Raw genomic sequence first — 12,757 nt, forward strand, 5'->3', positions numbered from 1 at the left:
CGCGGGTCTACGGTCCCCTCCCCTGGTCTGCAGCTCCCTCCGGGCTCTCCTCCCCACCACACGTTTGCTGTTCAGTCCTCGTGTAACATGCTCACACGGCCAACCAACCTTGCCCCGAGAGAAACAGACAGACAGGACTGTGTACAGCCCTTTTCATCTGCAGCCTCACAGAATCTAGTCAAAATATGGTATCCCCAAACCGGGCTACTCCTTCCTCCTGCGCCCCCACCCCCGCTGCGGCTCTGCTGCTGCTCTGTCCTACACTGAGCTTCGGTCAGTCTGCATTCCACCCCGGCTCCCCCACATCCTGGCTAATGTTCATTTATTTTGTCTTGGGGTCTGTGGTTCCAAGAGCTGGGCTGTACTGAGCGGTCCACCCAGAGAAGCCCGGCGCGCCCGGCCCCCCAGCCGCCCCTGACCTGCGGGGCCCGGCCCTCTGGTTCTGCGCACCCTGCCCGCATCCATTTCGGCCGGAGGCGCAGGTACGCAGGTTTTCTCGCGTGGAGGGAGGCACACCAGGCGCCGTCGGGCTCTCTGCCCTGCTCACTTCCTGCAGGTTCTCAGAATCACCACAGGTCAGTTCACAGAGCGCGCCCCGCCCGCCCCCCATGGCTCTTCGTGGTGTGGCCAGCCAGAGCTGCCTCGCCCGGGCCGGAATGGACGGCTAGGGTATTTCCACGTGTGTTTTCATCTTGTTGGAGGCGTGTCCTGGGGCTCAATTCCTAGAAGTGCGACTGCTGCATCTAGGCATGGAGAGGACGAGGTTCTGCAGGCTGGCTGTGGCGTTTAACATGCCTGCCAGTCCTTTGCGGACCTCCTCTGCGGAGGGAGACTGCAGGTGGAACACGGGGAAGAGCGCACCCGCTGGGGGCTCAGTGTCCAGCGCACGCAGGGCGGTGAGGTAAGACACCCGAGCAGCCTGTGCTGGACGCTCCGCCCACGGTACTTCGTCCCGGAAGTAACAGGGCCGGGTGATCCCAGAAGCCCCATGCACACGTGGAGACAGGCCCGAGGAGGAGCCCGGGGTCTCACGGCGGCTGTCCGGCGCCACCACCCAGACATGCTGCCACCCTGGCGCCAGGCCAAGCCTGGGCCACAAGGACGTGTGTGTTCATGTTCAGAGCTGCATTATTCACAGTCAAAAAGGGGACACAGTCCAGACGCCCACCCCACTGGAGGGACAAAAAGGATGCGCTACCCCGCGCAGCAGAGTGCTGTCAAAGGCACATCTATAGGACAGCAAGCAGCCGGCGGTCGCCAACGGCGGCAGGTGGGAATGAGGACTAACCACAAGCAAACACAAGGAGCGCTTTGGGGTAATGGAGACGTTTTACAACTGGACTGTGGTGATAGCTGCACAGCTTAGAAATTCATGAAAATCGTTGACCTATCCACGTACTGAGGGTGACTCTCACGGCAGCTTTTAAAACAAGAGAAGACAGAGCCTCCTCATGGTACCTCCCCGCCTTCCACACCCGCCCGCACCTTCCCGAGCGCTCGAGGATGAACACCCAGACCACGAGCTGACCACACGTGCCACCTGCAGCTTCTTCAGCCACAGCAAGCCCGGGGACACGCAGGTGATTCTTCCCCGCGACAGGCGCCACGCTGACCGCACCATCACACGGCACGGCCCTCCCCCAGCACCACTCACAGCAGAGTTCTGTCCCGAGGATCCGACGCCCCTTCCCACGCTCCATCGAGGCAGAAAGTCTTGGTTAACTAAAAGGAAAGCCCTCCCTTCCCCACAGCAAGGGCTTTCGGTGAGAGAGGCTGGCCTTCAGCAAGCGCGCCTCCGTGCCCCTGCGCCGACCCACCCCGCAGAACCAGGGGAGCGGGGCGGGAGCGGGCGGGGCTGCTCCTCCAACGGGGATGTCGTCAAGATCCTCGGTTTTATTAGAGAACAAAGCTAGAGAACAGAAAGCTTCACTGTGGAATGATCGAACGCGTCTCACTCACTCATGTGCACGTGGGTGAAAACGACCTACCACACACGACACCAAGAACCCGGAGAGGAAACCCCCAGGGTGGGGGTCAGAAGACGCGACTGACCCTGGTCCGCACGTGGCTGACACGGCACACGCCCCCTATTCCAAAGGACGAGCCAGCAGTCCTGACACACAGGTCTGCACCGCACCACTTCCAAAGCCGCCGAACTTGGCACAAGTGGGGTTTTTCCACAGGGTCCCACTGATGGTCAAACCTAAGTTGCACTGTGACCCCAAACCATCACAGCTCTGAAAGCCGATGACTCACTCCCATGAACCCCACTCTCCCTGAATTAAGCACTCGCAGCCCACCTCCTAACCTCGCTTCTACCCACAGCCTGACTTGTCACCATTTACTGTGTCGCTTGCCCGGGCTGTTAATTCAAAAAACTCGTCACATGAGGATCGTTAAATGTTTTGACAGCTTTTTAATGAAAACAAAGTTTTAATACACTAAGAAAGAAAAGCTAATTCTCTGAAGCACCCGCCAAGAGCGCTGTGTCCTAAGAGGCACATTGTGAGACCAGACACAGACGCCCAGCCCAGGAATGGTGGTTCCTTCTGACGATTATTTTGGGGAGATTCCTGCTCAGAAAAGGAATCAAACTCAGAGTGATCGAGGCTAATAAATATGCATTTGATAGAATTAATTTCATTCATACCTAGAGTAGAACAGACACAAACCGTCAAATCAGTGCTATTCAAGCAGTGGCCCAGGCACAGAAGTCCCCAGAACTGTCCCTCCACCGGGCTGACCTCAAACTGTGCTCAGGCCTAAGCCACGTGAAGCGTCTGCACGACCTGCACCTTCCCTCCTCCTCCATGCAGGGGTCAGGGGCTGCCCTGCGGCCGCCCAGCACCCTCTCCCCTCTCTCCCTGGGGACAGCCCCTGGATGAGTCCAATTCCCTGCCCTCTCCCAGCACAGCACACGGAAGACGCGGGCGCCCTGACCTGACACAGACAAGACCTCTTGCCTGAGAGCAGGTGTCTGGCAGAATCAACCCCTGGAAAGGGAAGAGGCTGGGAAGGAGGGCTGGGTGTTAGGAGGCGACAGTGTCCGCCCAGAAACTAGGGATGGTGGCCATCCCTCGGCCTCACGCAAGTGGTGAGATGCTGCCTCGCCTGCGGGAGTAAGTTCCTTTCCTCAAGGACATCACTCAGCCAAGGAGAGGTACCACCCGGGGAGCCAGAGGACCTGGGCTGTTAGCAACCAGGACAAGGAAAGAAGCTGGACTTGGGCTCACTGCCCATGAGTAAAGGCGCGAATGCAAAGCAACTTTCAAACTCATTCTCCACCCCGGCGGGTACACGTGTTAACAACTCGGTTTCTAAGGGCACAACGTTAGAAGAGGGGCCAACTAATCATTACCTACTACTGAATTACCCTTTTCTTACAGGTTTTTTTCTTTAACGGAGGTACCGGGGACAGAACCGAGGACCTCGTGCATGCTGAGCACGCGCTCTGCCACTGAGCCCCACCCCTGCCCCCGCCGAATTGTCTGGTCGGCTGCGACACGCCCTAGACCTGCAGACGTGCGAAGGCCGCCCTGGCCCGCGAAGTTCAGGGCGGCCAGCAAGCCCGTCCCCAAGGCCTAGGCAAGCGGGGACAGGGCCCTCGTGCTTCCTTGCTGAGCCAGAGCCCAAGGCCCCACCCCCAGGTCCCGTCCCTACCCACCTCTCTCAGGACCAGAGGGAGGGGACGACGGGACACCACGCCGAGTGCCGGCTGCGTGTGGATCCCCTGCAGCCGCAGGGGCACCGGGCCCACGAGGGGCTTCCCCGACCAGCACGCGCGGAGCGCCGCCTGCAGACCCTCGAGGCCCTCAGGCCTGTTACCTTCCTCCTGCAGTCTTCCAGCAACAGCGAGACCCTGGGACAGCGCCACCCCCCACCCTACACACACACACACCCTGAGGGAACCTGCCCGGGCGACGCAGTGAGCAGCCCGCCAGGTCAGAGGCAGGGCTGGGATTAAGTTCCCAGTTTCCCAAATTCCGGTAAATTCTGCCACTTGCTCCCCACCAAACAGCTTTTAAGCCACGTTCTTTCTAATTTTTAAATCCTCTGAGCCTCCACAATGAATTAAGTATTTTTTTTCTTTTTGGCTGCTTTTCTGAAACCTCCCAGAGTTATTCAAAACAGTCTCACTGTCGTCACGATGCACTTACAGCTGTGCCTTCCCTGTCATGGGTGCTCCACCACTCACGACAATGCACTTCATCACGTGTCACCTAACAGGCGAGCCGAGGACTCCCCACTTTCAACAGATTAATTGACTACTCTGCACTCCATGGTTTTCGAGTAATTCTGAATGTTTTGTAAATGTTTCTGTTCTACAAAGAAAAGCACAGAAATCTGGAGATAACACAGACATATGGGGCATAAATATATGACTGATTCACCAAGCACAATAGGAGTAGGGGGTGCAGCCTACTCAGGCAGAAAAGACACATTTTCACAGGCAAACAGCGTGGAATTGGGTTCTACTACCTACATTGAAAGTAAGAAAGGTTATCCATTCAAACGACAAACATGGGTGAGTGCCTACTATCCACCAGGCATGGCTCTGGGCCCTTAGGACAGAGACAGCACGGGAGCCCTGCCTTCCTGAGGCGCCAGTCTGCCTGGCGGGCTGACGAGGGGCGGGGGCCGCGCACAGGGGAGACCACGGCGCACACGGCAGGGCCGCAGGGGTGCAGAGGGGAGGGTGTGTGTGGAGGAGTGAAGCCCACCAGACAGCTGGAGGGGTGAGCGAGGGGCCGGCAGGCGGGAGGCCTCTGGGATGCGGCAGTTACAGGGCTGAGAGCAGGAAGGTGCCTGGTCCGTCCTCCATTTAAGGCTTGGCTCTGGCAGCCTGTCAAGAACAGACAGGAGGGGATGGAGGGGAGGGGAGGGGGCTACTCAGGTGAGCCAGGGAAGAGGGGACGATGACGGTTCTGCATAATGGGGACCGCCAAAACTTGTCATCAGGAGTAAACTAGATTAAACTGGTTCCTCCATGCCTGACACACAGCAAAAGCTCAGTAAGTATTAGCTAAATGGTACCCAGCTTCCCAAGAAGCGACTGACCCTGTCAGTTCCCGATCTGAAAACCAGGGGTGCTGTCACCCCTACGTGAGACCAGTGAGCAGTAACTGATGGGAGCGCCAGCTCCACCTAAAGGGAGTTTCGACACAGGAGTGCCTAGGTTCCTGAAACAACACGTTCTGTGGCTTGCGGATCCCACGTAAGCACATAAGAGTAAATGCCCTGCACGTCACACACCCGGGCACAAGTGACCTGTAGATTTAAGCCGAATCCAACAGCCAGTTGCCGTCCACAATGGAACAAGGTTCCCTCAGACCCTCGGGCTCAGGCCGTGACGATCCACAGCTATAAGGGCCCTTCTCAACCCCATCCGTCCCCAAAGCCTGCTGACTCCGCCGACACCCCTGAGCTCTCTCCGCTCTCTCAGCCCCTGCCTGGTCCCGGCCCCCCGGCCCTGCTGCAGCCCTGGCCCATGGCCTGGCCCGGAGAGCCGCACAGCTGGCACCCTGCCCCACACACCGCCCCGACCAGGGCTGCTGCCCCGGCTACTGCAGCGAGCAGGGCTCCGGCAGGCTGTCCCTCCCCCTGGAACGTGACTGTCCCTCTCCTGACACGAAGGGTGCACTCTCTGCTTTGGGCCTCAGCATAGCACCCGGTCCGGAGAGCCTTCCTGAACACCACACCTCACCCAGGAGCCACCTCGATGCCCCAGCCTCGCCTGTGCCTCCGTCTGCCTCCTGCCTGGCTTCGTCTGCCCCCTGGAGGTCGGCTCAGAGAGGCCTCCTCGTCTTCCTTCTCATCCTCCTCGTCCTCTGTGCGTCCTTCTGCGAGGGCGCACACAGAGAAGGCCTGGGTAAAACCCGTCCACTGAGGGCAGGAGGGACAGGAACAGGGCCCAGAGCCACGGAAACCAGCCATCCCGCTGCACACACGACAGACGGAGCGCAAGGGGTCGGCTGGCCTCCCTACGTTTCATCCTATTGATTGAACCACTGAGAAGATGGGTATTTCGAAACTTCCAAACCAAAGAAAAATCAAATAACCACAAACAGTACCAGCTGACATGCGTGGAAGCTATTTCACCACTTGAACAGCCACCTTCAGCAAATGCTGCTGCCCCAGCGGCGCCCCAGCTTCTGGAGGCCCAAAGCATGGCCACCTGCCCCACCAGCCGGAGGTGGGGGCAGCCGCCCGGACGCGGCGCTGGAGCCCAGGTCAGGGGCCCAGTCTGGTTAGCCCTCTGAATGGCACTAAATTTGGTGAATAAAGGTGCCAACCTCTAGTTAAGTTAATGATACCTTTAGAGACATGAATTTTTTTAAGTTAAAAAACCCACCATTTCCACATGTATCTTTCTGTGAGGACGCCCCAAAGCGCGTTTAGCACCACAAGCTAATAAGAAAGTAGATCCGAAGTCTGCTGCACAGTTCCCAAGTTTCCCACATTGAGCACAGAATGTTTTATTTTACGCCCTCCTTTCAAAGGGGCAGCAAGCTGCTTAGGGATGTCTGAAGTGCACCGCAGCTCCCGTGGGCAGGAGTCCCGCCTCGCTCCCGGGGCTGAGCTGGCCCTGCGCCTCCGGCCGTCCCCTCCCACACCTCAGAGACGGTGCTCCGGCAACTACCCGCCTCCCGATGCGTCAGACATCCGTCCTCCTCTACGGGATCCTCCCTGACGGCCCCAAACACACTATAATCGCTCTCACTTACAAATAAAAACCCTGCAAGCCTGCAGCTGTCCAGCTGCTGTCTGGCTGCCCAGTCCCCTCCAGAGGGCCCCCCATACCTGACGCTCGGCACCTCCTCTCTCTCACCCAGGCCTCCCCACCACCAGACCCCTCCTCCTGTGGGCCCCTCGCCAAAAGCCCCCAGGCTCAATCCTCACCCTTCAGCCTTTCCGTGTCTGCTCACCGCCACCCCTATGGTTTCAGACATCAGCAATGTGCAAATGATGCCAAATGGACATGATTGGCCCCAACCTCTTCTTGAACCCAACCTTGAACTTCCACGCAGATCATAACACCTCCACTGGGATGACTAATCACAAAATAACACGGAAGAAACCCTCTGCAGTCCTGCTGGTGGCGTCCAACTGCAGGCACTGCACGTCAGCTCAGCTCCCCCACCCACCAGCCCAGCAGACGGGGCGCGGCTCCTCTCCCTCGTCATGGAGGAGGACCCCGGGGTGCGAAGAGTAAGCGGCGAGCTCAAGACCACACGCCTGGTAGCCGCGGAACGGAGGTCCGACCCGCGGGTCAGCCTGCAGCACAGGGCCGCCTCCAGCCCCGGACCCCGGACCTCTGGCCAGACAGCTGCTCTGCCCGGACGGCCCGCGTCACAGCAGCGCCCGTCGATGGCTCCGGCCGGCAGCCCTGGGGTCGTCGGGGCTGCTCCACCGCAGAGCCTACCGGCAATCCCGACAGGTCCGCCTGTGGAACACGCCAAGTTCCTCAGTTCTAAGGCCCGCGCTTTCCTGCACCTTCACGACTGTGAAATCAGGCCGGAGGTGAGAGGGGTCGCTCAGCCTCAGCTGAGCCTCTTGGCGGCATGACTGACGGGGCAACTAACCCATCGTCAGGCCGTTAGCAAATCATCTTAGGGCCGGAAGCCCCTCCGCGACACCTGCCGGTGAGACCAAGAGAGCGTCCAAGCTCGCAGACTGCAGCCGCGGCGTGGACGCGCCCCAGAGACGGCAGCCAGGAAGGCCACGCAGTGACGTCGGTGACAGCACAGTGGACTCTGCCGTGGCGCCGACTTGGAGGGACCAAACTCTAAAGGGGAAGAAATGTTATCCTTACTTTATTTCACTTACCTTTTCTTTTGTCATGAAGGCACAAGAGCGGCATGGTCTGAAAAGCCCATGCGGGAAGTCTAAGGGCTCTTCCACCGAGTGCGAGTGACCCCCAACTGACGGGGCCGTCTGTGTCACAGTCAAAGTGGCAACATTTCCCTGGTAACAGCACCAGAAAATAACACTGCAACTTACTTACAGAGGACATTTCACACGTGCTGGAGGACAGCACGCCAGATCTGCTCCCACCACCTCTGCCTGGGCAGGCCCGCTGCCCCCTCCTGCCCGCGGCCCGGGCTCTCAGGGAAGTCCTCCCTTTGCCACTTACCCGTGGCCTCTCTGAACCCAGCTTTACCCACCTGTAACATGGAAGACCTATAATAATGCCTGCCTATAGACTGCCTAAGAATTTAATGAATAAATGTAAAGCACTTAAATGGCTTGGCACATCACAAGCTTCCAAAAAAGATTAGCTGCAGAACAGCCAGCGTGATTCCTTTCAAAGGTAAATCAGATCCTGCCCTTCTGTTGTTCAAAACTCTCTACTAGGAAGGTAGGCGGGCAGGCGGCACCCTGCGAGGCTGAGATCACCACCTCAATTCCACACCCCCATGAGCTGCAGCCCTCCCTTCCTCTCAGCCCCCTGGGCTCCCGTACCAGCACCACATCAGCACCACACAGGAAGCTCAGACCCCTGTGGCCCAAGGCCAGGACTTCAGAGCTCCCTCTGCCTGCCAAAGCCACCAGCCTCCAGCCTCTGAGAGCCCCCTCGACCCCTCTGCTAGTTTTACATGCTCCTCCCTGCACTTAGGACTTCAGCTGGGGTTCACCATCCTCATCTCCCCCATGGGGGCAGGAACCACCCTTGCCGTTCACTCCTCTGTCTCCAGGGCCTAGAACCGTACTGACATCTGGTCTAAGTCCGGGGAGGGGGGTGACCACGTGAGTGAAAGAAACCCGCCCTAGACGCTCGCAGAGTTTCACCGCGCTTCCCATGGAAATACCAGGCCCCTCCGAGCTGCTTCCATCCCCTCCCAGCCTTGTCTTCAGTTTAAATCCACCACGAAGAGAAAGCCGTTCTCTGGTACACCCTAGACACCTGGCACACAGCAGTGTCACCCAGATCACAATAGAACGTGACGAGCTGGTACTGAGGGCCTGGGCCCCGCGGCCGTCAGGCTGCGCCGCAAGGCCAGGTGAGCACCGCTGCCGGCTGCTAGCTTCCTGTGCACGTTCCGAACAACACATGACGTCAGGAAGAGAAGGAACGAGGAAACCTCAACGACCTCAACATACAATTTTTGAATGAGGTTCTCACTGTCTTTCCTACTTCACATGTTATAAAAATATGTCTTAAGTTTTTTTTAATAGTAGTATTTCTATCACACCAATTGTAGATTTGGAAATCCATGTTTTAGAACACTGACAAAAAAAATCAAGTTTTCCAATAAAACTGGACCTAAGTTTTTCAGTTTCATACTAAGATTGACAATTTTTCTTAAACAACTTTTTTATAGGCTGGTAAATGTATAACTTCACCTATTAATCTCCAAAGTATACTTTCTATCTCCTACCTATTTAAATAATTTCCTCGGTCATAAATACATCGCACATCACAGTATTCAAGGGAATAAAACCCAGCTCTTAAATAAACCTTACAGCCAAGGAATTTTGATGATTTAAAGAAATGATTAGTAGGTTTTGCTTGAACCCATGCACAAAAAAATTCACTGCAGCACTGTTTCTCACATTCGATATTAAAAACTATATTAAAACACATCTGTAACCACATGTATATTTCAACCACTGCTGAGGCAGCACACAGTCACCCGGTCAGAGCAGTTAGGGGCCCGAGTGGCTAGGGATGGAGTGGAATGAGGCTGTGTGTCTGTCTGCACCCCTTGAATGTGCAGTGTGAGAGCTTATACTTTCAAAGCTGTAAATAAAAACTTCAATGGTATACATTTTAAACTTTCATAACTAAAATTATGAATTTTATTTTTAAAAAGGTAATGCTATAACAGTGTTTAATAAAGTCAACCGCCAGCTTTTGCACTGCTTTGAACTCTGCGTATTTTGCTCGGCACTGTGTGTGGGGAGCCTAAAACAGGGAGGGCCCCGCGTAGCCCAACATGGTAAGTACTTGCCAAATGAATTCATTTACTTTATTCATTCATCAGACAAATTTAAGTTTAAGGAATTTTCTTATCCCCGTCTAAAAGCAGTTGAAATGCCTTTACAACATGTAAATTCACAAAGTCCTGAATTAGCCTCTGAGCCGAGAAGTTTTTTGTGGGAGACGTTATTAGCTCACGGTCCTCTCTTCACCTCCCGGCGCTGACCATGAGCACAGTGCATCTCGGATGCATGTGTCATCAATTTCTCAGAGCTGGACCAATTTTCTCTTCACCACTGCCCCCTGCAGAAAGGCCTTTTTTTCCCTTCCAACTATAGCCTCAAATTTTGTTGGAGATGTAGCTGAATAAATTCAGTCTCAGGAACCTTCAGACATCAAACAGGCACGACTCACAGACAGCGGCTGCCCTGCAAAGCCAGTGTGAGTCCCCACCTCCACCTGGGCAGGGCAGGAGCGACACCCAACTCACTGAGTCTCATCCAGTATTCATGAGCGCTGCTGTGGGTGTCCCTGCGGAGGGGACCCTGTCCCTGGAGGGACCTTGCAGCTGATTCTCACATCAAGGAGGAGGGGTACCAGCCAATCTTTGCCTTCTTCTTCTTCTTCCTTTCCCTTCAGGGAAACCCTCAGCAGGCAGAAGGTAAAGGAATCTCAGCCTCAAAAAAAGACGGTAATCAAAAGACACTGCACGGGGAACTGCCCAGAGCACAACCCGGTGTTTGGGGAAATGCAGCTTGTAGGCGGCACCTTTTAAAGGAATACAACACATGGTAAATTTAAGAGGGAACAAAGAGAAGTAGATAAATATTTCTGTTCTCGAAACTTAACTGGTCGATCATCTTAATTACGACACTAAGAATAAAGAAGCAAGTCTGACATCAAGCCACTTTTCCTTGTACTTCCAGAACTGAACGCTAACCATTACAGCTCGCGCAAGGAAACAAAACGCCCTCATCAGAAGCAACGACCCAGACACGCCGGCTGAAAATACTAACGGGAGCCACACACAGCGCTGCGGGTCTCCACGTACAAATCGGGACTAGGACACGTTTTAGGTTCTCCAGTACGTTAACGAGACTCCGACACGTCTCAGCGTCCACAGCCCACGTTGACCCCTTCCTTCAGACCCATTCGCGTCCCGGTAATTTTCCTACTGCAGATCTGAACATGTCAGAATTCACCTCGAGCCCCTAGTCGCCCCAGATCGTTCCGATTGCTCAAGATGCCCGGAATCCGCGGGAACTTCCCCGCCCCGGGACGCCCGCGGCGCAGAGCAACCCACGCGGACACTGCGCCCTCGGGAGGACACGCGGGGCCGTCCCCGGCGCAGCCTCACTGTGGGGGTGCAGCCTCCATTCCCCGGGGGCGCAGCCTCACCCGGAGGGTGCACTGTGCCCTCCACACAGCGCAGAGCATCTTGCGCGGACCCGGTGCCCTCCCGAAGGGGACGCGGGCCGTCCCAGGTGCAGCCCTGTCCCGGGCGCAGCCCTCCCTCCTAGGGCGCACCGCAGCCGGAGCAGAAGCGGCACTCCCGGGGAGGGGACGGGGCTGTCCCCGGTGCAGGCTCCCCTCCTGAGGGCCCAGGCTCTACTCTCCAGGGCGCAGCCTCATCCCTGGGGAGAGTGTCCCTCCCCGGGGGCGCAGCCTCTCCTTCATCCTCGGGCTCAGCGTACCCGCCCCGGGGCGCATCCACATCCCTAGGACGCAGCCTCCCCTCCGTCCAGGTTCATCCCGGGAGTGCAGCCTCCCATTTATCCTTGGGCTCGGTGTACCCGCCTAGGGGCGCAGCTTCATCCCGGGGACGCAGCCTCCCCTCCGTCCTGGGGGCGCGGGCTCCACTCCCCAGGACGCAGCCTCATCCCTGGGGGCAGTGTCCCTCCCCGGGGGCGCAGCCTCCCCTTCACCCGCGGGCTCGGTGTACCCGCCCCGGGGCGCAGCTTCATCCCGGGGACGCAGCCTCCCCTCCGTCCCGGGGGCGCAGGCTCTCCTGCATCCCGGGGCGCAGCCTCCCTCTTCCGCGGCGCAGAGCATCCCGCGCAGATGCGGCGCCGGGGGCAGGAGACGTGGGGCCGCTCTGGGCGCAGTTCCCCTCCCTGGGCGGCCCGCGGCCGCTCCGGACAGCGTCTCCGGACAGCGCCCCGGGCCGCTCGGGTCCCGCTCCAGCCGCACGCCCGGCGCGGCCTCACCACCTGCCCCGCGGCGCTTACATAAACGCAGCCGCGGCGCTGCCCCGCGCTGCCCGGCGGCGTGGCCCGGCAGCGTGGTCCGGCCGTGCTGTCCGGCCGCGGTGTCCGAGCCCCGCCGCCCCCGCAGCGCCGCCGCCCCGCCGGCCTCACCTCAGCCGCGGGCCGCTCCGCTCCGCGCGGCTCAAGGGCTCCGATCGCAAGTCCGCGGGGCTCCGATCGGCCGCCGGGGGCTGCGGCGCGCTGGCCGTGGCCTGGCGCGGCCCCGAGCGCGCCCCCGAGCGCGGCCCCGAGAGCGGCCCGACCGGCCGCCGCCTCAGCCGCCGCCTCAGCCTCCGCCCTCCGCCCTCGGCGTTGGCTCCGCCCTCCCCGGGGCCCCCGCGGCCGGCCGCGCGCACGCGGAGGGGGGGGCGGCGACGCCACGACGCCGCACGTGCGCGCGCACGCAGGCCGCGCCGAGTTTTACCCGCGGTCGGCGGGGCCCGGGAGCGCGAGAGGGGGCGAGGGGACGGAGGGATCCGGGAGAGAGGGCCCAGGGCGGCGGGAGGGGCGCGGCCCCGCGAGGCCCCTCCCGCGGCCGGCGGCGCGGGGTCCCCGGCGAGGCGGGCGGGGTCCGCAGCGTCCGGGCGCT

General features: G+C 58.7%; 1 protein-coding gene across 5 annotated transcripts in view; it reads right to left on the reverse strand.

The window, feature by feature from the left end:
* Positions 1-12,459, reverse strand: part of ADARB1 (adenosine deaminase RNA specific B1) — a 113,240-nt gene extending 100,781 nt beyond the window's left edge. For 3 of the 5 annotated variants that reach the window (XR_012511697.1, XR_012511710.1, XM_074378013.1), the window contains exon 1: positions 12,280-12,459. The gene's annotated coding sequence lies outside the window, so the exon portion shown is untranslated. The remainder of the gene's footprint in view (positions 1-12,279) is intronic. The other 2 variants (XM_074377830.1, XM_074377892.1) reach the window with 2 other exon arrangements.
* Positions 12,460-12,757: the final 298 nt, after the last annotated feature.

The sequence above is a fragment of the Camelus bactrianus genome, chromosome 1 (assembly GCF_048773025.1).
Source record: "Camelus bactrianus isolate YW-2024 breed Bactrian camel chromosome 1, ASM4877302v1, whole genome shotgun sequence".
Taxonomy (NCBI): domain Eukaryota; kingdom Metazoa; phylum Chordata; class Mammalia; order Artiodactyla; family Camelidae; genus Camelus; species Camelus bactrianus.